This window comes from Oncorhynchus keta, unplaced genomic scaffold (genome assembly GCF_023373465.1).
Source record: "Oncorhynchus keta strain PuntledgeMale-10-30-2019 unplaced genomic scaffold, Oket_V2 Un_contig_2122_pilon_pilon, whole genome shotgun sequence".
Taxonomy (NCBI): domain Eukaryota; kingdom Metazoa; phylum Chordata; class Actinopteri; order Salmoniformes; family Salmonidae; genus Oncorhynchus; species Oncorhynchus keta.
This window is the reverse complement of record NW_026282366.1, coordinates 50,236-73,471: the sequence shown is the minus strand read 5'-3', so window position 1 is coordinate 73,471 and position 23,236 is coordinate 50,236. Positions and strand designations below refer to the sequence as shown.

The 23,236-nt window shown below is 41.5% G+C and overlaps 1 long non-coding RNA gene and 1 pseudogene across 2 annotated transcripts in view; one reads left to right on the top strand and one right to left on the bottom strand.

The window, feature by feature from the left end:
- The window catches only part of LOC127920919 (uncharacterized), a 50,838-nt gene extending 36,060 nt beyond the window's left edge, over window positions 1–14,778 (bottom strand). Inside the window, exon 1 of the long non-coding RNA XR_008107962.1 lies at window positions 14,739–14,778. This is a non-coding gene — a long non-coding RNA (uncharacterized LOC127920919). The remainder of the gene's footprint in view (window positions 1–14,738) is intronic.
- Window positions 1,861–22,537, top strand: LOC118380854 (myosin heavy chain, fast skeletal muscle-like; annotated as a pseudogene). The gene is made up of 41 exons (XR_008107961.1): window positions 1,861–1,879; window positions 2,776–2,821; window positions 2,955–3,182; window positions 3,583–3,729; window positions 3,940–4,096; window positions 4,682–4,709; window positions 4,974–5,084; window positions 5,219–5,311; window positions 5,487–5,547; window positions 5,677–5,775; window positions 6,105–6,208; window positions 6,634–6,772; window positions 7,017–7,135; window positions 7,305–7,454; window positions 7,549–7,719; window positions 7,936–8,239; window positions 8,597–8,661; window positions 8,755–8,842; window positions 8,959–9,076; window positions 9,230–9,353; window positions 11,316–11,452; window positions 11,979–12,234; window positions 12,418–12,660; window positions 13,006–13,182; window positions 13,279–13,424; window positions 13,891–13,981; window positions 14,385–14,774; window positions 14,896–15,022; window positions 15,744–15,862; window positions 16,973–17,169; window positions 17,306–17,489; window positions 17,615–17,780; window positions 18,142–18,266; window positions 18,442–18,750; window positions 18,965–19,168; window positions 19,317–19,442; window positions 19,580–19,750; window positions 21,379–21,483; window positions 21,579–21,674; window positions 21,793–21,924; window positions 22,405–22,537. The product of XR_008107961.1 is annotated as a myosin heavy chain, fast skeletal muscle-like (transcript).
- The last annotated feature ends 699 nt before the right edge of the window (window positions 22,538–23,236 follow it).

Genomic DNA, 23,236 nt, shown 5'->3' with positions numbered 1-23,236 from the left:
ACATGGACTCAGTCCATTACAGTATATGAGGTTCAGTAGAAGTAACATGGACTCAGTCCATTACAGTATATGAGGTTCAGTAGAAGTAACGTGGACTCAGTCCATTACAGTATATGAGGTTCAGTAGAAGTAACGTGGACTCAGTCCATTACAGTATATGAGGTTCAGTAGAAGTAACGTGGACTCAGTCCATTACAGTATATGAGGTTCAGTAGAAGTAACATGGACTCAGTCCATTACAGTATATGAGGTTCAGTATGGACTCAGGTTCAGTAGAAGTAACGTGGACTCAGTCCATTACAGTATATGAGGTTCAGTAGAAGTAACATGGACTCAGTCCATTACAGTATATGAGGTTCAGTAGAAGTAACATGGACTCAGTCCATTACATTATGAGGTTCAGTAGAAGTAACATGGACTCAGTCCATTACAGTATATGAGGTTCAGTAGAAGTAACATGGACTCAGTCCATTACAGTATATGAGGTTCAGTAGAAGTAACATGGACTCAGTCCATTACAGTATATGAGGTTCAGTAGAAGTAACATGGACTCAGTCCATTACAGTATATGAGGTTCAGTAGAAGTAACACTCAGTCCATTACAGTATATGAGGTTCAGTAGAAGTAACATGGACTCAGTCCATTACAGTATATGAGGTTCAGTAGAAGTAACGTGGACTCAGTCCATTACAGTATATGAGGTTCAGTAGAAGTAACGTGGACTCAGTCCATTACAGTATATGAGGTTCAGTAGAAGTAACGTGGACTCAGTCCATTACAGTATATGAGGTTCAGTAGAAGTAACATGGACTCAGTCCATTACAGTATATGAGGTTCAGTAGAAGTAACATGGACTCAGTCCATTACAGTATATGAGGTTCAGTAGAAGTAATGTGACTCAGTCCATTACAGTATATGAGGTTCAGTAGAAGTAACATGGACTCAGTCCATTACAGTATATGAGGTTCAGTAGAAGTAACGTGGACTCAGTCCATTACAGTATATGAGGTTCAGTAGAAGTAACATGGACTCAGTCCATTACAGTATATGAGGTTCAGTAGAAGTAACATGGACTCAGTCCATTACAGTATATGAGGTTCAGTAGAAGTAACGTGGACTCAATCCATTACAGTATATGAGGTTCAGTAGAAGTAACATGGACTCAGTCCATTACAGTATATGAGGTTCATGGACTAGTCCATTACAGTAATGAGGTTCAGTGGACTCAGTCCATTACAGTATATGAGGTTCAGTAGAAGTAACATGGACTCAGTCCATTACAGTATATGAGGTTCAGTAGAAGTAACATGGACTCAGTCCATTACAGTATATGAGGTTCAGTAGAAGTAACATGGACTCAGTCCATTACAGTATATGAGGTTCAGTAGAAGTAACATGGACTCAGTCCATTACAGTATATGAGGTTCAGTAGAAGCAACGTGGACTCAGTCCATTACAGTATATGAGGTTCAGTAGAAGTAACGTGGACTCAGTCCATTACAGTATATGAGGTTCAGTAGAAGTAACATGGACTCAGTCCATTACAGTATATGAGGTTCAGTAGAAGTAACATTGGAATCTCTTTGATAAATCAAACTTTTGATATTGTTATAACAATTAGTAATGAAATCTTGCTTAAGTAAATTCAGTGAAATTCAACTCAGAGACAAATATGACATTAAAAAGTCATGTCATGGGAGTGTGGTGCTCCTGGAAGTGGGAGGGGCTAGTGAGACACAGACACACAGAGGTCTCTCAGTCAATACATGTCCTTTCCCAGAGTGGTCCATAATTAACTTTTGCTTGGTTGGCACTTCCAACCAGATATAAGGAGGCTGAGGCCCCAGCATCCATAAGTCAGATACCTTCTTCCTCTGTGGTAAGACCTCTCCACCTCCTTAGATTTGTATATTTGTCTCATCTTTGTACTCAGCATCTGAGGCAGTAGCTAACTGCACTGTTTGAATTGACTTCTGCATGTCTCTTGTAAGATTTGACAATATGCAATCAAATGTAACAATTTTTTGTTACTCATAAATGCTTTACTTTAAATCTCTAATTTTTATTTGTTTGTAAATTGAAGGGTCTTGAATGTAACTGGGTTTTCAGCGGTATTCATTTTAATCAAATAACAAAATAGTGGTAAAGTGTGTTGTCACTAGGACAATGAAAGTTACCAGTGGCACCTCAGATCCTCAGTCTTTTATTTCACCTTCATTTAACCAGGTAGACTGGTTGAGAACACGTTCTCATTTGCAACTGCGGCCTGGTCTAAGTCACCGCAACTCAGTGCTAGAGGTGTCACTGCAGGCCTTGGTTCGATTCCGGGCTGTATCACAAACGGCTGTGATCGGGAGTCCCATAGGGCAGTGCACAGTTGGCACAGCCCGGGTTAGGGGAGGGATTGGCGGGGTTAGGCTGTTATTGCAAAATAAGTATTTGTTCTTAACTGCCTTGCCTAGTTAAATGAAGGTATAAATGATGAATTGGACATGGCTGTAATGATTGAGATAAATGCTTTCTATGCCTTCAGGGACTAAATGATGAGGCTTTGGACCACAGGAGGATGGTGGTACCTTAATTGGGGAGGATGGGCTTGTGGTAGTGACTGGAGAGGAAAAGGTGGAATGGTATCAAACACATCAAACATATGGCTTCCAGGTGTCTGATGCCATTCCATTTGCTACGCTCCAGTCATTACTATGAGCCGTCCTCCCCTCAGCAGCCTCCACTGCTTTAGACTTGTGCTTTTTCACAACAACTTATGTTTCACAGGGTCCTCCAAGAAGTACACATTCATCTGTAGGAGGGGAAAAAGAAGGTGAGACACGGTTTGACTATTCAAATAAAAAGTGATGAGAATATTCTGAGAGAGATACCACTCACCTAACTCTGTTGACTGGGGAGGAAGCACCACAGAGTCAATCATGTTTCTTGTTTAATCTCTTTCCTAGTTATCCATCACCATGAGTACGGACGCTGAGATGAAAATCTACGGCAAGGCTGCCATATACCTCCGTAAATCTGAGAAGGAGAGGATGGAGGCACAAGCCGCACCCTTTGATTCAAAGAATGCCTGCTATGTGACAGACAAGGTGGAGCTGTACCTTAAGGGTTTAGTCACCGCCAGGGCCGACGGGAAGTGTACTGTAACAGTCACCAAACCTGACGGCAGTAAGGAGGTAAGTCTGATCTGAAAAGTATTCAAGTTCAAGTTTGTGCAATTTCTCAATTTCTTGAAAACTCATCGAATTGATCAAAAACATTTCAATATAAAATATTTAACAAAATAAATATTATGAAGCATTTCTTGTTTTTTTTGTAAGCAGAATATAACCTTCAAACACATCATCTTTAACACAGCTACTTAACAATGGCATAGATTGTTTGTACTTAACAATGGTATAGATTGTTTGTAATAGTCAAGAAACACCAGTTATGTGTCAGTGGGTGATAACAAAGTAGTTGGATTAAATGTTGATGTGCATTTTTTAAAAGATTCAACATGTATTTAATGAGCAAAAAGCATTTCAGTCATGTCTACTTTGATCTGTGTATAATCTAGTTTTCTGACTGTTTCAGGAAGGAAAAGTGTTCAAAGAGGCAGACATCTATGAGATGAACCCCCCTAAGTACGACAAGATTGAGGACATGGCCATGATGACCTACCTGAATGAAGCCTCTGTGTTGTATAACCTCAAAGAGCGTTATGCAGCATGGATGATCTATGTAAGAAACCTGCACATACAAACACACACATACATGAACATAATAAATATACACATACAGTACTACACATAAATGAATGGTAGAAACCAAAACATATCAATACAGTAAACCCACATCAGTTTACCAAAGTACACCCACATCCTCACATAAATCCAGGTAAAAGTACATCTGACTCTGTTAATCTCCTAAATTAATTATGCTTTCATCCAGACCTACTCTGGGCTCTTCTGTGCCACGGTGAACCCCTACAAGTGGCTCCCTGTGTACGACTCAGATGTTGTCAACGCCTACAGAGGGAAGAAGAGGATGGAGGCTCCACCCCATATCTTCTCCGTGTCTGACAACGCCTTTCAGTTCATGCTGATTGGTACGAAATCTCATGTATGGATGGATGGATGGATGGATGGATGGATGGATGGATGGTTGGATGGATGGACGATTGGATGGATGGTTGGTTGGATGGATGGATGGATGGATGGATGGATGGATGGATGGATGGATGGATGGATGGATGGATGGATGGATGGATGGAAGATGGATGGATGGATGGATGGAAGGATGGATGGATATGGATGGATGGATGGATCACAGTGGAAGAATGGATTGTTGGATGGATGGATGATTGGATGGATGGTTGGATGGATGGACGGATGAAAGGATGGTCGGTTGGATGAATGGATGATTGGATGGATGGACAAATGGATGCTCATGGATGGATGTCCATTAAGTGCTCATGGATAGATGAACGGATGCATCAATGGAAATTAAAATATGCTTCAGAGAGGTATCCACTATTTTCTAGTCTAGGTAATAACAGTTTGCTGGGAATATCTGATTTCACTAACCTTGAATGGAAAATGTTCCAAATTGAAAGTCGTGATGATGCTTTGAATTAAATAATGTCCCCTGAATGTTGCTTGAGTATGATAAGCAATGTGTTTTTTTGTTCCAGATAAGGAGAACCAGTCCATCCTGATTACGTAAGTTGTTTACTAAAATGTCACTTGAGAAAGTGTTTCTATTGTAATAAGTTGGGTCACTTGGTGTGATGAAATACATGACATTATGAATGGATTAGAGCATCAGGCTCTGTGTAATAACGAGTCGATGAGAAGGATTATTTGTTAAAGACTTATGTCAGAACACAGGTTAATAGTGTATTTTTCTACGCTATTTCTTAGTAAAAGACAATCTGACACTCAAACATGTAACTAAAACCCCTCTTTCTCTGTCATATAAACCAGTGGAGAATCCGGTGCAGGAAAGACTGTCAACACCAAGCGTGTCATCCAGTACTTTGCCACCATTGCAGTGTCTGGTGGCAAGAAGAAGAAGCAGACCCCAGCAAAATGCAGGTAGGTTGTTCTTATGTTTGACTTTTTTTCATTTGGTTTGGTTTTTTCCAGCTGAATCATGTTTCAAGGAAATTGTTCAATCAAAAAAACTTGCTATTATCAGTTTCTGAGCAAGTTGTGTTTGTCTCAATCAGGGGTCTCTTGAGGATCAGATCATTGCAGCTAACCCTCTGCTGGAGGCTTACGGTAATGCCAAGACAGTGAGGAACGACAACTCGTCTCGCTTTGTAAGTAGTATGAAGGGCATACTGTGGAATTGACCTTATATTGGAAAAATGTATTTCAGTAGTTCCCTATTGTCATTTCAATAGATGTGCAACAAACGGTAATGTTTAAAGGGGTCTATCAAAGTAAAATGTTTATTTATTTGTTGGCCTATACTACTACTATGCTCTACTACAGGGTAAATTCATCAGGATTCACTTCCAAGGTGGTAAACTGGCTAAAGCTGACATTGAGACCTGTGAGTTGGTTTTGATTATTTTTCAATGCCTTCCTAAATCCACACAGATATTTTTTGTGAAGTTCATATAGACAAATATAATCTAATATTATATTATATTATAATATAATCTCTCTCTTTCTCTCTCAGACCTGCTGGAGAAGTCCAGAGTGTCCTTCCAGCTGCCCGATGAGAGAGGCTACCACATCTTCTTCCAGATGATGACAGGCCACAAACCTGACATAGTTGGTACGACAAAGTAGAGGTTCATGGGAAATTATTCCCACCCCCATCTGTGGAACTTCAAAAAAAATATTCATAGTCAAAATTAATAATACTATTACAATGATTACATCCAAGTTAACAAAGCATCTAGACATGAGTCAGGTCTCTGGGAAATATCTATAAAGTAATACACTGTGATGCACTAGTCCACAAGTCTCAGTCTTTATGCTATTCATTATATACTACATGTATCATTGAGTCCATCTATTGAGTAAAAGAGGGAGAGATAATGTAAAGTAGGAGAGCAGAATTCTAAGAGATTTACCTGTCAAGCTGTTCTCCTTTGTCCACAGAAATGTCGCTCATCACCACCAACCCCTACGACTTCCCCATGTGCAGTCAGGGACAGATTACTGTGGCCAGCATCAACGACAATGAAGAGCTGGATGCCACAGATGTGAGTCAAACAAAGGGTTAACCAAACTCTAGATATGGAATGGATAGGACCACCATACACACTGAATGTACTGTGAAAGTCCAACTTGCAGCTAGGAATTTTCATGTATGTTTTAGTTTGTTTCTAAATGCCTTGTGTTAGTTAAGCATGAACGTAAAGGAACTTCTCATACCTTCACACTTTGCCTTGAGGCACATACATTTAAGACATCCACAAGAGAGCGCCACTAAGTGTCCTGTGGAACTGTGAAAACTACTTTTGTGCTGCCATCTACTAATGTGTTTTCCAAGCGTAATCATGTGGAACAGAGAAGCCAGTCAAATCTATCCATCCCATTTGTTCTGCAGTGAGCAGCACAGAACTGTAGTGTAACTGAGCAAACTACCGTTCAGTTCATCTCTGTTGTACTTCCTCTTTAATGCCAGGATGCCATTACAATCCTGGGATTCACTAATGAAGAGAAGCTTGGCATCTACAAGCTGACAGGAGCTGTATTGCACCATGGAAACTTGAAATTCAAGCAGAAGCAGCGTGAGGAGCAGGCCGAGCCAGACGGCACAGAGGGTGAGTCCCACTCATAGATATACAATATGTAGAGCATTAGTCCCATTCCCAGTCCCCAACATAGAAATAGAACACCTAAGACAGACAGTGCCACATGAAAATCAGGCAGGAGATCATTTTTGGAGAACAAAAAATGACTACAAAACCTTCAAAGATATGATTTGGCCAAACTATTTTGTCAGTGTGAAATCAGAAACAAGTGATCTTGTGTCCCTGAGTCTGTTGTTATTGGTTCTCTCTCCAGTGGCTGATAAAATCGGCTACCTGCTGGGCCTGAACTCAGCTGAGATGTTGAAGGCTCTGTGCTACCCCAGAGTGAAGGTCGGCAACGAGTATGTGACCAAGGGACAGACTGTGCCTCAGGTAAGTCAGCCAAACACAGCATCTACCATTTTCTGAGCACCATAATTATTTTGGGGATGAGTGCATTGCTTTTTTTGAATAGTGATGTTTTTCCCAAGCTCGTATAACCTGATCACTCACTACACATGGTCAATATCTCATGTATTAATTTGAGGTATTATCATTGCAGGTTAATAACTCAGTCAGTGCTCTGGCCAAGTCCATCTATGAGAGGATGTTCTTGTGGATGGTCATCCGGATCAATGAGATGTTGGACACCAAGAATCCAAGGCAGTTCTATATCGGTGTTCTTGACATTGCCGGGTTTGAGATCTTTGATGTGAGTATGAGACCAGAACAAGACAATTAGATGTGATTGAGATGGATTACAGTCTTGTATGATGAAATGATCCCTTTTAAAACTCCATCAACAGTACAACAGCATGGAGCAGCTGTGCATCAACTTCACCAATGAGAAACTGCAACAGTTTTTCAACCACACCATGTTCGTCCTGGAGCAAGAGGAGTACAAGAAGGAGGGAATCGTCTGGGCCTTCATTGACTTCGGCATGGACTTGGCTGCCTGCATTGAGCTTATTGAGAAGGTAAGATGTCTGTGAGGATTATAATGGACCTCAACAGCAAAGCTCAAATGGAACGCTGTGTGAGATATTATCAGTATCTGACTGTTGAGATCTCAATAGGTTTCCTATTATGTGCCTCTAAAGGAATATAATCCTATAACAGCATGTTTACTAAAGGAATGAATGTGACCCTAAATGGAAATATCACTAATTTGATATACATCTCCTTTCGTAAAGCCATTGGGCATCTTCTCCATCCTTGAAGAGGAGTGCATGTTCCCCAAGTCTTCAGACACTACCTTCAAAGACAAGCTGTACTCCCAGCATCTTGGCAAAACAAAGTCGTTTGAGAAGCCCAAGCCTGCCAAAGGCAAGCAAGAGGCCCACTTCTCCCTGGTGCACTACGCCGGAACTGTGGACTACAACATCACTGGCTGGCTGGAGAAGAACAAGGACCCCCTGAACGACTCAGTTTGTCAGTTGTACGGGAAGTCAGGAGTCAAAATTCTGGCTGCCCTGTATCCCCCTCCCCCTCCTGAGGGTAAGACTAGCATCACGTCACAATATTTAACTAAATACTAGTTACAACTCAGACCCAAATGTTCTTTAAAGTCTTTGAATGTATCACAATTTCTCAGGGTTTATCACTGGGTTGATTTACTAATACACTTGGTTAATTTAATCATACAATAGATGTTATTCTACACAATCTCATTGGCAGCATTTGCCTCTAGATAAGTGTGAAGTTAACCAGAGATTCTCTGGTTTATAATTAGTGTGCTTGCTGAAGACAAGACCACTCTAGATTTCTTACATACTCTTATTATTTTTCTATTATTCCACCCGCTCTAGGAAATGTACTTTTCTAGTTATCTTTAACTTTTCCCCATTTTAACAGATAAAGCCAAGAAAGGAGGCAAGAAGAAGGGTGGTTCCATGCAGACTGTGTCCTCCCAGTTCAGGGTGAGCTTTTGAAATTTGCATATTTAGTCCTTCAAAAGATGCATTGATTATCATAAATGATGTCTGAGAAAATGGTTTGTAACCCTCTTACAGGAGAATTTACAAAAGCTGATGACCAACTTGAGGAGCACTCATCCTCACTTTGTGCGCTGCCTGATCCCCAACGAGTCAAAGACTCCAGGTACAAGAAATATTGAGTTAAATATGGCATCTTATCAGTACAGTATCAGTGACTTTAACAATCCCAATATATAATCTGTTTATGAGTATTAAAAGAGACTTGGTTTGTTTTACCAGGTCTGATGGAGAACTTCCTGGTTATCCACCAGCTCAGGTGTAATGGTGTACTGGAGGGTATCAGGATCTGCAGAAAGGGATTCCCCAGCAGAATCATCTATGCTGACTTCAAGCAGAGGTACATACGCACTCAAACACAACTGCACACACACACCCACCACATAACATATCTGCTCCAAGGGTTTTCCCAGCATCATAATATTCTTACCTTGTATGTAATATAACCAACTTATTACAACTTGACATACTTTAAAACTGTCTTCTCATTCAGGTACAAAGTACTGAATGCCAGCGTCATCCCTGAGGGCCAGTTCATGGACAACAAGAAGGCTTCTGAGAAGCTGCTTGGGTCCATTGATGTGAATCACGAGGATTACAAGTTTGGACACACCAAGGTCAGTCAAAAACCCCCAGGAAAAGATGACAACAAAACATAACTATTATGATAATTTAAAATCACTTCAGTTGGTATACACACTATTTTATTATTTCTTCTTCAGTTAACTAATGGAAAAAGTGGAAAATCATTGTAGTTTTGTTTTCTTCTTCAAAGTCATTAATTACAAGTTTGGAAGAGAAACTAAAGTCATTCTCATGTGCATGGTGTTAGAGTGGTATGGCTGCAGTTGTCTGTATCTGTGTACATTATTCATCTACAGAGCCTTCAGAAAGTATTCACACCCCTTGATTAAAAAAAACATTTTTTTTGTGAAAAGTTGTGATGTAAAAATATTTATTTGTGATTTATTGTCAATGAGCTACGCAAAATATTTGAATGTCAAAGTGGAAGAAAAATTCTAACATTTGTAAAAAAAAAAGCAATTATGAAAAATAAAACACTAATACATCTTGGTTATTCAACCCTCTGAGCAAACACATGTTAGACTTCCTTTTGGCAGCGATTACAGCTGTGAGCCTTTCTGGGTAAGTCTAAGAGTTTTCCACACCTGGATTGTACAATATTTGAACATTATTCTTTAAAGATTTCCTCAAGCTCTCTCAAGCTAGTTGTTAATCATTGCTAGATGATGTGTCTGTTTTCAGCCATTTTCAATTCTTGCCATATATTTTCATGCCGATTTAAGACAAAACTGAACTTGGCAACTCAGGAACATTCAGTGTCATCTTGGTAACAACTCCAGTGTAGATTTGGCCTTCTGCTTTGGGTTATTGTCCTGCTGAAAGGTGCATTTGTCTCCCAGTGTCTATTGTAAAGCAAATTGAACCAGGTTCTCCTTTAGGGTTTTTGCCTGTGCTTAGCTCTACTCCGTTTCTTTTTATCGTAAAAAAACTGCCTAGTTTTTGTCAACAACAAGCATACCCACAACATGATGCAGCCACCACCATGCTTGGAAAATGAGGAGTGATTCTCAGTGTTGTGTTGGATTTGCCATAATGTGTTGTATTCAGGACATAAAGTACATTTCTTTGCCACATTCTTTTGCAGTTTTACTTAAGCGCCTTATTGCAAACAGGATGCATGTTTTGGAATATTATCAATCTGTACAGGCTTCCATTTTTTCACTCGGTCATTTACATTAGTGTTGTGGAGTAACTACATGTTAATCCATCCTCAGTTAAATTCTGTTTTAATGTCACCATTGGCCTCATGGTGAAATCCCTGAGAGGTTTCCTTCCGCTCTGGTAACTGAGTTAGGAAGGATGCCTATATCTTAGTATTGAGTGGGTGTATTTATACACCATCCAAGGTGTGATCAATAACTTCACCCTGCTCAAATGGTTACTCAATCTCTTTTTTTTTACCCATCTACCAATAGGTGCCTTTCTTTGCAAGTCAAGGGAAAAACCTCCCTGGTCTTTGTGGTTGAATCTGTGTTTGAAATGTACTGCTCGATTGAGGGACCTTACAGATAATTGTATATGTGGGGTAGAGATGAGAAAGTCATTCAAATTTCATGTTAAACACTATTATTGCACACGGAGTCCATGCAACTTATTATGTGACTTGTTAAGCACATTTTTACTCCTGAACTTAATTAGGCTTGACATAACAAAGGGGTTGAATACTTATTGACCGAAGACATTTCAGCTTTTCATTTCAAATTAATAAATTTGTAAAAATGTAACATATTTCCACTTTGACATTATGGGCTATTATGTGAAGGCCAGTGACACAACATCTCAATGTAATTAATTTTAAATTCAGGCTGGAAAAAGTTGATCTGTGTACATTATGAATCTACAACTGTACAATAACTAACAACTTAGAAACAACCTGTCACATGGTTTGTTTGTAACCATTGCAAAGTTAATGTTGTTTAAATCAATCTAGTGGTTTGACCCTTTCTATCTGTCACCATCTGTGGTTCCATTGACCATGTTAACCTGTGTCTCAGGTGTTCTTCAAAGCCGGTCTGCTGGGTGTCCTGGAGGAGATGAGAGATGAGAAGCTGGCCACTCTGGTCGGCATGGTCCAGGCTCTCAGCCGTGGATTCCTCATGAGGAGAGAGTTCACCAAGATGATGGAGAGGAGGTGAGGAATAATAGACATCTTGGCAAAGCTTTCTGTCAACAACCAGTATCTAATGCATTATGATTACATACTGTATATGCTGTGAGTTGTTCAGAATGAGAAAGTACATCTTATAATGGTCTACTAAAGATGTTGGGTTCATTCATTTAGTCCAGAAATGGATGTAGCAACTAAGGATTCTAGCTTTATAGCTGCAGTTGGGGATTTGGCTGTTCGATTGTCATTTACATTTGTGATATTAACCCATTCGTTTTTTGAAAAATATCAAATTCTTGTTGAGCTTAACATGCATGACCTGTCAGTCGTTGCATGTAGAGAGCTGTCTGTGAGTTTAAGATGGGTTACATTTCCCTACACCGATTCCTCAGCTGTTAACAAAAGGGGCAGAGGATTTGTTGTTCTTTTACTCCGACTTCAATTTCATGTTGAATTCACGTTAGTTGACAACTCAACCAAATGTAAATGAAAACAAAACGTTGAACTGAAGTGTGACGTCACTCACCACTATGTCCTTTCTGTTGAACAGAGATTCCATCTTCGCCATCCAGTACAACATCCGCTCATTCATGAATGTCAAAACCTGGCCATGGATGAAGTTGTACTTCAAGATCAAGCCCCTGCTGCAGAGCGCTGAGACTGAGAAGGAGCTGGCCAACATGAAGGAGAACTATGAGAAGATGAAGACAGACCTGGCCAAGGCTCTGTCCACGAAGAAGCAAATGGAGGAGAAGTTGGTGGCCCTGACGCAGGAGAAGAACGACCTGTCGCTCCAAGTAACATCTGTGAGTGAGCAACGACCTACATGAGGGCACATTTAAACACACATTTACATACACACAGGCACCCTGTTATCGCCCATGTTATTTATATATTTCATGATTTGGTCTGACATATTTGACTAAATGAAGTCTATATTTTCATACACAAAAGTAGGCCGCTGATTTTTTCTCCTGTTCTGAAACCAGGAAGGAGAGAGTCTGAACGATGCTGAGGAAAGGTGTGAGGGGCTCATCAAGAGCAAGATCCAGCAGGAGGCCAAAATCAAAGAGACGACCGAGAGGCTGGAGGATGAGGAGGAGATCAATGCTGAGTTGACTGCCAAGAAGAGGAAGCTGGAGGATGAGTGCTCTGAGCTGAAGAAGGATATTGATGACCTGGAGCTCACCCTGGCCAAAGTGGAGAAGGAGAAGCACGCCACTGAAAACAAGGTCTTGTGTCTTACCATAGACAGTCTAACCAAACAATAATCAACTCAAAACATAGCTTAACAGAAATGGAATTCAAGTTGTATTGTGGGTGCAGGAAAAATTAAGACACAATAGTAGAATTTCAGTTGTGGGGTACTTCCAACATTCATTGTATGTTCTGCTACCCCTCATTTATGACTTCCATTCAGTACACTGGCGTGGTGAACACTGCCATCTATTGTTGAATCTATAGTACAGTAATTGCTGATGCAGTTCTAATCTAAACGAACTGAATGCAATATATAAGAATATATATACATAACTCCCCTTTATGGTGAAGTATAATTATGTTGTGGCCATTTAAAGGTTAAAAACCTGACAGAGGAGATGGCGTCTATGGATGAGAGTGTTGCCAAGCTCACCAAGGAGAAGAAATCCCTCCAAGAGGCCCACCAGCAGACACTGGATGACCTGCAGGCAGAGGAGGACAAAGTCAACACTCTGACCAAGGCCAAGACCAAGCTGGAACAGCAAGTGGACGACGTGAGTGGAGTTTGACATTTTGGCCATGATAGTATGTAAGATGATATTATCTTCAGATATTTAGTTTTGAATAATATATGTGTTTTTATCTTCTAGCTTGAGGGTTCTCTGGAGCAAGAGAAGAAGCTCCGTATGGACCTTGAGAGATCCAAGAGAAAGCTGGAGGGAGATCTGAAACTGGCCCAGGAGTCCATAATGGACCTGGAGAATGACAAGCAGCAAGCTGATGAGAAAATCAAGAAGTAAACACAAACAAATGACTACAGTATTACCTGCAATAGTGGTTGTTCTTGACTAATTATTGTAATTGTGAATCAGCATTTACATGTGATTCTTAAAGAGATACTTCAGGATTTTGGAAGCCCTTTATCTACTTCCCCAGAGCCAGATGAACTTGTGAATACCATTTTTACATCTCTGCATGCAGTTTGAAGTTGCTAACTGTTAGCGCAATGACTGGAATTATATGGTAACTGCTAGCATGCTAGTAAGCGTTGGCTCGCAAAACTACTTCTAACTTCCTTCATACTGGATGCAGAGACATACAACTGGTATCCACAAGTTCATCTGACTGTAGGGAAGTAGATACAGGCCATCATTGCCAAAATACTGAAGTATCCCTTTAAAAGAAATGTGAATGGTATGATACCCTCCCTTTACACTTCGAAATGAAACTAACTCTGCAATCGGCATATTTGTTTTTCTTAGGAAGGACTTTGAGACCACTCAGCTCCTCAGCAAGATTGAGGATGAGCAGTCTCTGGGAGCTCAGCTGCAGAAGAAGATCAAGGAACTCCAGGTACAGTACAGGATCTAGGGGTCTCAGCTCCAGACTCACCCAGGTACAAAGCTCCAGAACAGAAAAGCACAGACTTGAAAAACATTATTCTGGTAGCACATATTTTTCCCGGTGGATTCTGATGGATGAATAGGTTGGAACGTGGTGCTTCTTACTGTTGTAAAGATGGTGATTCTTGCCGTTGTAAAGATGGTGATTCTTGCCGTTGTAAAGATGGTGCTTCTTACTGTTGTAAAGACGGTGCATCAAAATGGTAGTTTGGTTCCTAAATTGGACACTCTACTGAATATATTAACTGTCTTTGCATTAACACATTTAATATACATACTATTATTATTTTGTGAGGTTCAATTGTTTCAACTGTATTGTAGTGTTCATCCCCCTGCTCCTACACCTGTTCTAGGCCCGTATTGAGGAGCTGGAGGAGGAAATTGAGGCTGAGCGTGCTGCCAGGGCTAAGGTTGAGAAGCAGAGGGCCGATCTCTCCAGGGAACTTGAGGAGATCAGCGAGAGGCTGGAGGAGGCCGGAGGCGCCACTGCTGCTCAGATTGAGATGAACAAGAAGCGTGAGGCTGAGTTCCAGAAGCTGCGTCGTGATCTTGAAGAGTCCACCCTGCAGCATGAGGCCACAGCCGCCGCTCTGCGCAAGAAGCAGGCCGACAGTGTGGCTGAGCTCGGGGAGCAGATCGACAACCTGCAGCGTGTCAAGCAGAAGCTGGAGAAGGAGAAGAGCGAGTACAAGATGGAGATTGATGACCTCTCTAGCAACATGGAGGCCGTCGCCAAGGCTAAGGTGAGTAGTGATGTTTTGATCAAGCAGTGTTGAGGAGGGTCAACTACATCACCATTCAAGTGAACTGAAGTTGACAGGAGTCATGTATATAAAGTAATGATGGAACATGTTTCACTAACAGGGCAATCTGGAGAAGATGTGCCGTACTCTTGAGGACCAGCTGAGTGAGCTGAAGACTAAGAATGATGAGAATGTTCGCCAGGTCAACGACATCAGCGGACAGAGGGCCAGACTCCTGACAGAAAATGGTACCATCAGCAATGAACAACAAACTAATGCTTTACTTCACTAAACCACAATAAAATGTGTTGGGGATTTATGTCCATAGTCCACATTAGTGCCGGTCGGTGATGTTTAAGATGAAGGAGGACAATCATTCCTCCTTTTCCCTTCTGGACTTCAGTTCAAAACACATCAGCTGTCTGTGATCAGATGAAAAAAAATCTCTTAATTCTCTAGTCCTTTGATTGAGTGGACAACATGTCAGTTCATGCTGCAAGACCTGTGATAGGTTGCAGTTCGTAGTCGTTATTACTGTGTAAGTCTCTGGAAGGGGGTGGGAACCATGAGCCTCCTTGGTTTTGTATTGAAGTCAATGTCACCCGAGGAGGATGGAAACTAGCTGTTGAATGGAAACATGGCTACACCATGGTGCTACGCTACAGATTGCTGTTGAGGCTACTGTAGACCTTCATTGCATAACATTGTGTTTTAATCAATGATTTGGTGGTGTGAATATATTTGGTATAGTTTTATCTAACTTTTTTAATGTTTCAATATTTGTATTTTTGTTAATTTCACTGAGGAGGATGGTCCTCCCCTTCCTCTTCTGAGGAGCCTCTACTGGTCCACATTGTTTCTATTGTACTATTCACCACCGAACAACATTGCCCCCAAGATACATAAAAATACATTTTCAATCTTAGAAAACAAAGACGTCATTAACAAGATGTCCCTCTGTCCCTACAGGTGAGTTTGGCCGCCAGCTGGAGGAGAAGGAAGCCCTGGTGTCTCAGCTGACCAGAGGAAAACAGGCCTTCACCCAGCAGGTGGAGGAGCTGAAGAGGGCGATTGAGGAGGAGGTCAAGGTAAGGGACCCAAGATAGACTCCACCGACCCGAGTTTAGTGCAGGGATCATCGACTAGATTCATCCGTGTGCTGATTTTTTTTTCTTGTGGGGATGGTCAGGACATAATTACAAATCATTTGTAGACTTCCAATTGAATGCAAGAAACGCAGACAGATATAATATTTGACTAAAACATAATATTTTCAAACCTTGCTTACATTTGTATACGATCACGTACAGGGACATAATACACCCCCCAACCCCCCCAAAAAATCTGATGGGTCACAAAGTATGTGATGGTGACTGGGGGTCCAGTCAGGTTAGGCCCCTATCCTGAAGTTGGAGATTTTTGCATTTTTCAAACACCTGAAACAGCTTTTCCTGCAATCTATGGTCATAATCTTTATACTTAATTCATTGTAAAAAACAACAACAACAGTTTCAGCTGTCTGTGTCTTCCTGACTGGTGGTTCTTTTTTTAAAAGAAACTAAATATGCTTCTCTTCATCTCTGCTAAAATCTGGGTAAAAGATTGAAAGGAATTTGAGTCTTATTCAGTACATTTAGTTATTGCTTGCTTATCTTAAGTCTACCAGCCTTTCTAGCAGGCATGCAAACTAAGATAGTTAGACAAGCTAGCCACTCTACCTCGATTGATAGCCTGAAATGGCTTCTTGGTAGCTAGTTATGAGGTTGGGATTTTGGGAACCTATGGTATCTGGGCTGACTAAAGCCAACATCAGAAAATTGCAAGGTAACTAGTAGTATTACAGAGAAACAACAACAGGACAAATCTGAGGAGGCACGTGCCCCTGTGCCCCCTATGGGCATGACGCCTCTGATCACATAGATCTGTCTGTTGTTCAAGGGAAAACTTTGGATTGGATTTCCCAAAATAAAATCACTTGGAGCTGATTTGTTGGTGTTTTTACAGTCTTTTACAGTCCCCCTGCCCAAAATTATATTTTTTATTCAGAAAACGTGAGGGGCCAAATAAAATCGTGGCCTTCCAGCTCGAGAACCCTGGTTTAAAGACATATCTTGATATACATGGTGACTACACCACCATCAGAGACTTCTACTATAATTTGTTTGACTCTAATCTTTCTTTGTCTTTCTCTCTCACAGGCTAAAAACGCACTGGCCCACGGTGTCCAGTCTGCCCGCCATGACTGTGACCTCCTGAGGGAGCAGTTTGAGGAGGAGCAGGAGGCCAAGGCAGAGCTGCAACGCGGCATGTCCAAGGCCAACAGTGAGGTGGCTCAGTGGAGGACTAAGTATGAAACTGATGCCATCCAGCGCACAGAGGAGCTGGAGGAGGCCAAGTGAGTCGCACGCAACACAAAAACTCAAATATAGGGTATTGACGGTGAGGGTGGATTGGGCTCTGGGAAAATGTTACATCAACATGTATTGTAACATTTGTTTCAGCTCATTAAACCTCCCTCTGTTGTCCAATAGGAAGAAGCTGGCCCAGCGTCTGCAGGAGGCAGAGGAGACCATTGAGGCGACCAACTCCAAGTGCGCCTCCCTGGAAAAGACCAAGCAGAGGCTGCAGGGAGAGGTGGAGGACCTCATGATTGATGTTGAGAGAGCCAACGCATTGGCCGCCAACCTCGACAAGAAGCAGAGGAACTTTGACAAGGTGAAAACAAATAAACCTCACCCAAGGGTGATATTTTCTGTTTGCTATATGATTACTTGGAGCATATTTCTAATTCAAAACTCTTCATCAATGACTTCTGATGAAAATCCCATGGATTCTCCTAGGTTCTGGCAGAGTGGAAGCAGAAGTATGAGGAGGGCCAGGCTGAGCTGGAAGGAGCTCAGAAGGAGGCTCGCTCTATGAGCACTGAACTCTTCAAGATGAAGAACTCCTATGAGGAGGCTCTGGATCATCTGGAGACTCTGAAGAGAGAGAACAAGAACCTGCAACGTGAGCATTTGATAGCAGTTCTATTTGGCTCATGTTTGACTAGTGTTTTGAAAATGGAGAGAACTGTAAGCATCAAATGTACAGATCAAAATATATATTTAATTTTACTTGTGATCACTATTCCCTTGAACAACCAAAGGATGTGGAGGGCAATTAGATTTGCAAGACCATATGAATTGCTGTTAATTAATTAACTGTTATTATGATTCAATGTCAACTTCAGTACATTGGCATATCCACTTAACATCCCCCAAGTCTAAACTGCTCCTGTGTGTGTGTGTGTGTGTGTGTGTGTGTGTGTGTGTGTGTGTGTGTGTGTGTGTGTGTGTGTGTGTGTGTGTGTGTGTGTGTGTGTGTACAGAGGAGATCTCTGAACTGACTGAGCAGATTGGAGAGACTGGCAAGAGCATCCATGAGCTGGAGAAGGCCAAGAAGACCGTGGAGACAGAGAAGTCTGAGATCCAGACCGCTCTGGAGGAGGCTGAGGTACAAACTACAGCTGTTTGATGGGGAAAGCAGTGTTACACTAGCCAACACCAGCTACAGTCCAATGATCCCTGTATTGGAGTTTATTGTAGTCATATATATATATTTACATCATTGTGTTATATACATACAAATGTATTTAACACAATTCACATGACTGCTTCTGTTTGTCCAGGGAACACTGGAGCACGAGGAATCCAAGATTCTGCGTGTGCAGCTGGAGCTGAACCAGATCAAGGGTGAGGTGGACAGGAAGATCGCTGAGAAGGATGAGGAGATGGAGCAGATCAAGAGGAACAGCCAGAGGGTGGTTGACTCCATGCAGAGCACCCTGGACTCTGAGATCAGGAGCAGGAATGATGCCCTGAGGGTGAAGAAGAAGATGGAGGGAGACCTGAATGAGATGGAGATCCAGCTGAGCCACTCCAACAGACAGGCCTCTGAGGCCCAGAAACAGCTGAGGAACATCCAGGGACAGTTCAAGGTAAAGGGACATCAGGTTCAAACACCTGAACATGGAGAGGGATTTGTTTGTGAATCTGTAGAAAATAAAGAACAGAGGAATTGAATAGATTGAACTATATACTGTAGAAAGGTAGGGATATTGAGTAAATTCTTCCCAATGAACATTTCTATCACCCATCCTATCACCTCTACTTCCACAAGTCCTAATGAACGTATGTCATTGTGAACCCCAGGATGCCCAATTGCACCTTGATGACGCCGTCCGTGCTGCAGAGGACATGAAGGAGCAGGCAGCCATGGTGGAGCGCAGAAACGGTCTGATGGTGGCTGAAATCGAGGAGCTGAGAGTTGCTCTGGAGCAGACAGAGAGAGGCCGCAAAGTGGCTGAGACTGAGCTGGTAGACGCCAGCGAGCGTGTTGGACTGCTGCACTCCCAGGTATGGATCAGATATTTCTAATAAAACTCAACCAAGTATACCGTTTACACACACCTGGGATTCGACAGTCTTTGCTTGAAGATTTTCTTTATTTCAGCATTGTAAATTCTCTTTAGAGCTAAACAAACCGTCTTGTTTCCTCCTTCAGAACACCAGCCTTCTGAACACCAAGAAGAAGCTGGAGACTGACCTGGTGCAGGTGCAGGGAGAGGTGGACGACATCATCCAGGAAGCCAGGAATGCAGAGGAGAAGGCCAAGAAGGCCATCACTGATGTGAGTCCTTGAATTACATCAACTTGACTTGTCCTCAAGAGAAATGGTAGCTGTGCTGGTTAACCACAATAAAGATGTCAGAGGGATGTTATGATTGGTGCCAATTGGTGCATAAATTAAACAAACTACTTTTCCAGGCGGCCATGATGGCTGAGGAGCTGAAGAAGGAGCAGGACACCAGCTCTCACCTGGAGAGGATGAAGAAGAACCTGGAGGTCACAGTCAAGGACCTGCAGCACCGCCTGGATGAGGCTGAGAATCTGGCCATGAAGGGAGGCAAGAAGCAGCTGCAGAAACTGGAGTCCAGGGTGAGTTATCAGCAGGGTGGATTATAAGACTGATTGCTGGACATGTAGTTATTTTTCACATTGAAGACTCAGGTATTTGAACCAGCAACATTTAACTGCTAGGATACCTGCCACCCTAAACCACCTCGATCAAGGGTTCCCAAACTTTTTGACACAGGACCCCTTTGGTGATAGAAAATTAATTAGTGACCCCCTCATAATATCAGAATACAATTCCTACTTCAGAGTGTAGTAAAAATAGCATCCAGGTAGTTTTACCACCGTGTTTCTAACCCCAGAGGTGCAACATTGCAAGACGTCCGGGAACGCTTGTGATTCAGACCAGACCAGGGTTTGAGATGTCTATGGGAGAAGTGAAACATTCATCCTTCTTTGTTAATTTTCTTGAAATCTCAAGGCAAGACCTAGACTTGAGTAAATGTATTAAGATACTGGAGTGCATCTTTAAGTAGCTGAAACTGTCATTACTAATTTTCATCAAAAACAGCTATCTACCGAAGGAGTGCTTTTGACTGCATGAACATGTGCAGTTCAACACAACCGTTAGACCCAATTTTTCTGTGCATGAGCTTAGCTAGCTAAGGTCGCAATGGGATTGTCTACAAGTCTTCATCTTTTGGATTTGCTACGATTTCTGCAGTGCATGGCCGGACTAATCATGTCTTGGCCCCTGGGAAAGGACATTTTAAAGTCACCTTCTGGCATCAGAAACAACATTTTGCAGTTTTAAAACAAATGTTCAGCTATTCTACACATTTTTCCTTTGGACAGAAATAATATTTTGTAATTTTAGAGCTAATTTCTTGAAATTCTACACATTTTGCCATGTGGCGGAGAGAAAATGTAGCAGTTTTAAAAGCTTAAATCAGGATGTATTTACATTCAAAATCAACATTTTGGGGAATGTGTTACACTTATTTAGTGGAGTTGAGAAGAATTGTAGCCAAGACCTTAAAATATAGATATACAACTGTATTAATCTAGTTGCTTCGTTCAAGCTTGTACAGTTGTCTTGGCAGACTTCTTCTAAACTGCCATTTCATTCATAATAATAATCAACACACGATATAATATACTGTACATTAATCAAATTCATCTCATTGTAATAATTTGTTAGGCTTCATCTAGTTACATTGTTTAATTTCTCTCTCTCGAGATCGCGAGCTTCTCATTCACTCTGCTGCAAAAGGGCTGTTGCTAGGGAAGCCAGTGTTGCTATGCGGGGCTACAAGCTAGAAGGCTAAATTAGCTTGTAGGCTAGCGGACTTTCACAAGTTCATAAAAACGTGATAAAACAACATAAAATCGTAGCAAACATATGTACATACTCTGGAAACATTACTTTAATATGGTGCTTTCCCACTTACCTTCCAAATTAATGTATGAATTGAATGTGCTTCTGTCTGGCTTCTGACTATCAATATTCATAACAATTGAAATGTAAATTCCACTTTAGGAACCACTGACCGAGAAAATGAAAAGTTGTTATAATTATAGACCCCTTCAATAAAAATTGTAAATAGTACATAGGAACAGTCAACAATTGTGCCTCCTTGACTAGGTAGAAGATTTTTTACATCTGATTTCACCAGCTCAAACAAATGCCTACATGTATTTGTTCCACAAAGGTGCGTGAGCTCGAGACTGAGGTGGAGGTCGAGCAGAGAAGAGGTGTAGATGCAGTCAAGGGAGTCCGGAAGTATGAGCGCAGAGTCAAGGAGCTCACTTACCAGGTAAGAGAAAGTGTATTCTTCACACACTTGACACTAAAACAGATAGGTTTGTGTATATAATTATGGGGCATTGATCATTTGATCTTCTCCCACAGACTGAGGAGGATAAGAAGAACATTGGCAGACTTCAGGACCTGGTAGATAAGCTGCAGATGAAAGTGAAGGCCTACAAGAGGCATTCTGAGGAAGCAGTGAGTCACAGTCTTAGTCAAATACTCTGAAAGCATAGATTCGAAAACATATCCATCTTCAGAAAAAGGTATATAATGAATGCTGATGTTCTGCTCTCCGTCTCCTTTCCTCACCCAGGAGGAAGCAGCAAACCAGCACATGTCTAAGTTCAGGAAGGTTCAGCATGAGCTGGAGGAGGCTGAGGAGCGTGCTGACATCGCTGAGACTCAGGTCAACAAGCTCAGAGCCAAGACCCGTGACTCTGGAAAGGTACAGAACTGCTGCTAAACCTGTACCTGACTCATGTTCAGATATGACCACATCAACACCACCTATGATTCAGTCTTCTCAGACGTCAATACAGACCTTTTACACTCAACTGTATTGAAGATCCCTAAGAAGAACATTTCAGGAAGGGCTAAACAATCTAATGAGAGTAATTCAGTTGGTACTTCAACATCAAATATCCAAGCTGAGTACTGAGCACTAAAGACTTGATCCATTATATTCTATCCATATATTTATCATGTTCATTATATTCTATCCATATATTTATCATGTTCATTATTATTACTGATCCATTATATTCTATCCATATATTTATCATGTTCATTATTATTACTGATCCATTATATTCTATGCATATATTTATCATGTTCATTATTATTACTGATCCATTATATTCTATCCATATATTTATCATGTTGATTATTATTACTGATCCATTATATTATTTATTTCTTCTTACAGGGAAAAGAAGTTGCTGAATAAACAAGACCAAAGTATTGAAGATCAAAGTCTTACCATTTTCCTGTGTTGCATAAAATATGATTTTCATGGTGAAATGTTGAGCATTGATTAAAAACATGTGGATCTACATACACTTCCTTTGTGACTGTGGATTTATTACTCAGCAAACAGCTTTTTCATACCATAAAATATAGTGTACTTTAATTAAAGGAGCAATCTGGGATTCCAACAACAACAAAGTGGTACCCCAACAAAGCAGTCACTTTTTTTGGTAAACAGCTGAGGGATGAGGCTGGAGAAATGCAGGTTTGGGTAGGTTATTTTCTAAATGTAATCCATTACAGGCGGGAGACTCCGGCAGCGCAGGAGAGGAGAAAGGCTCTGATAGCGCTGAACAGGGCTATCAGGGCTTCCATCCGCTCTGCCGTGCTAGCTCCTCATAATGCCGCCTCTCTGCTTTTGCTGCCTCCAGCTCGGCTTTGGGGCGACAATAATCTCCAGGCTGTTCCCAGGGTCCTTTCCCGTCTAGAATCTCCTCCCAAGTCCATTTCTCCAGGTAGTGCAGCCTCTCCCACTGCAGCTGCTGCTGCTCCTGCTGCTGCTGCCTCTGTTGCCTCTCCTGTGGCTCCTGCCTGTTGACACGCTGCTTGGTCCATTTGTGGTGGGTGATTCTGTCACGGTTTTCTAATGGTGAAGGAGAGTCGGACCAAACTGCAGCGTGTCGATTGCGATCCATGTTTATTTAAACAAACGTAAAACACGACTAAACATGAACACTACAAAACAATAAACTAAACGAAAACAGCCTATACATGTGTCATCTAACAAGGCC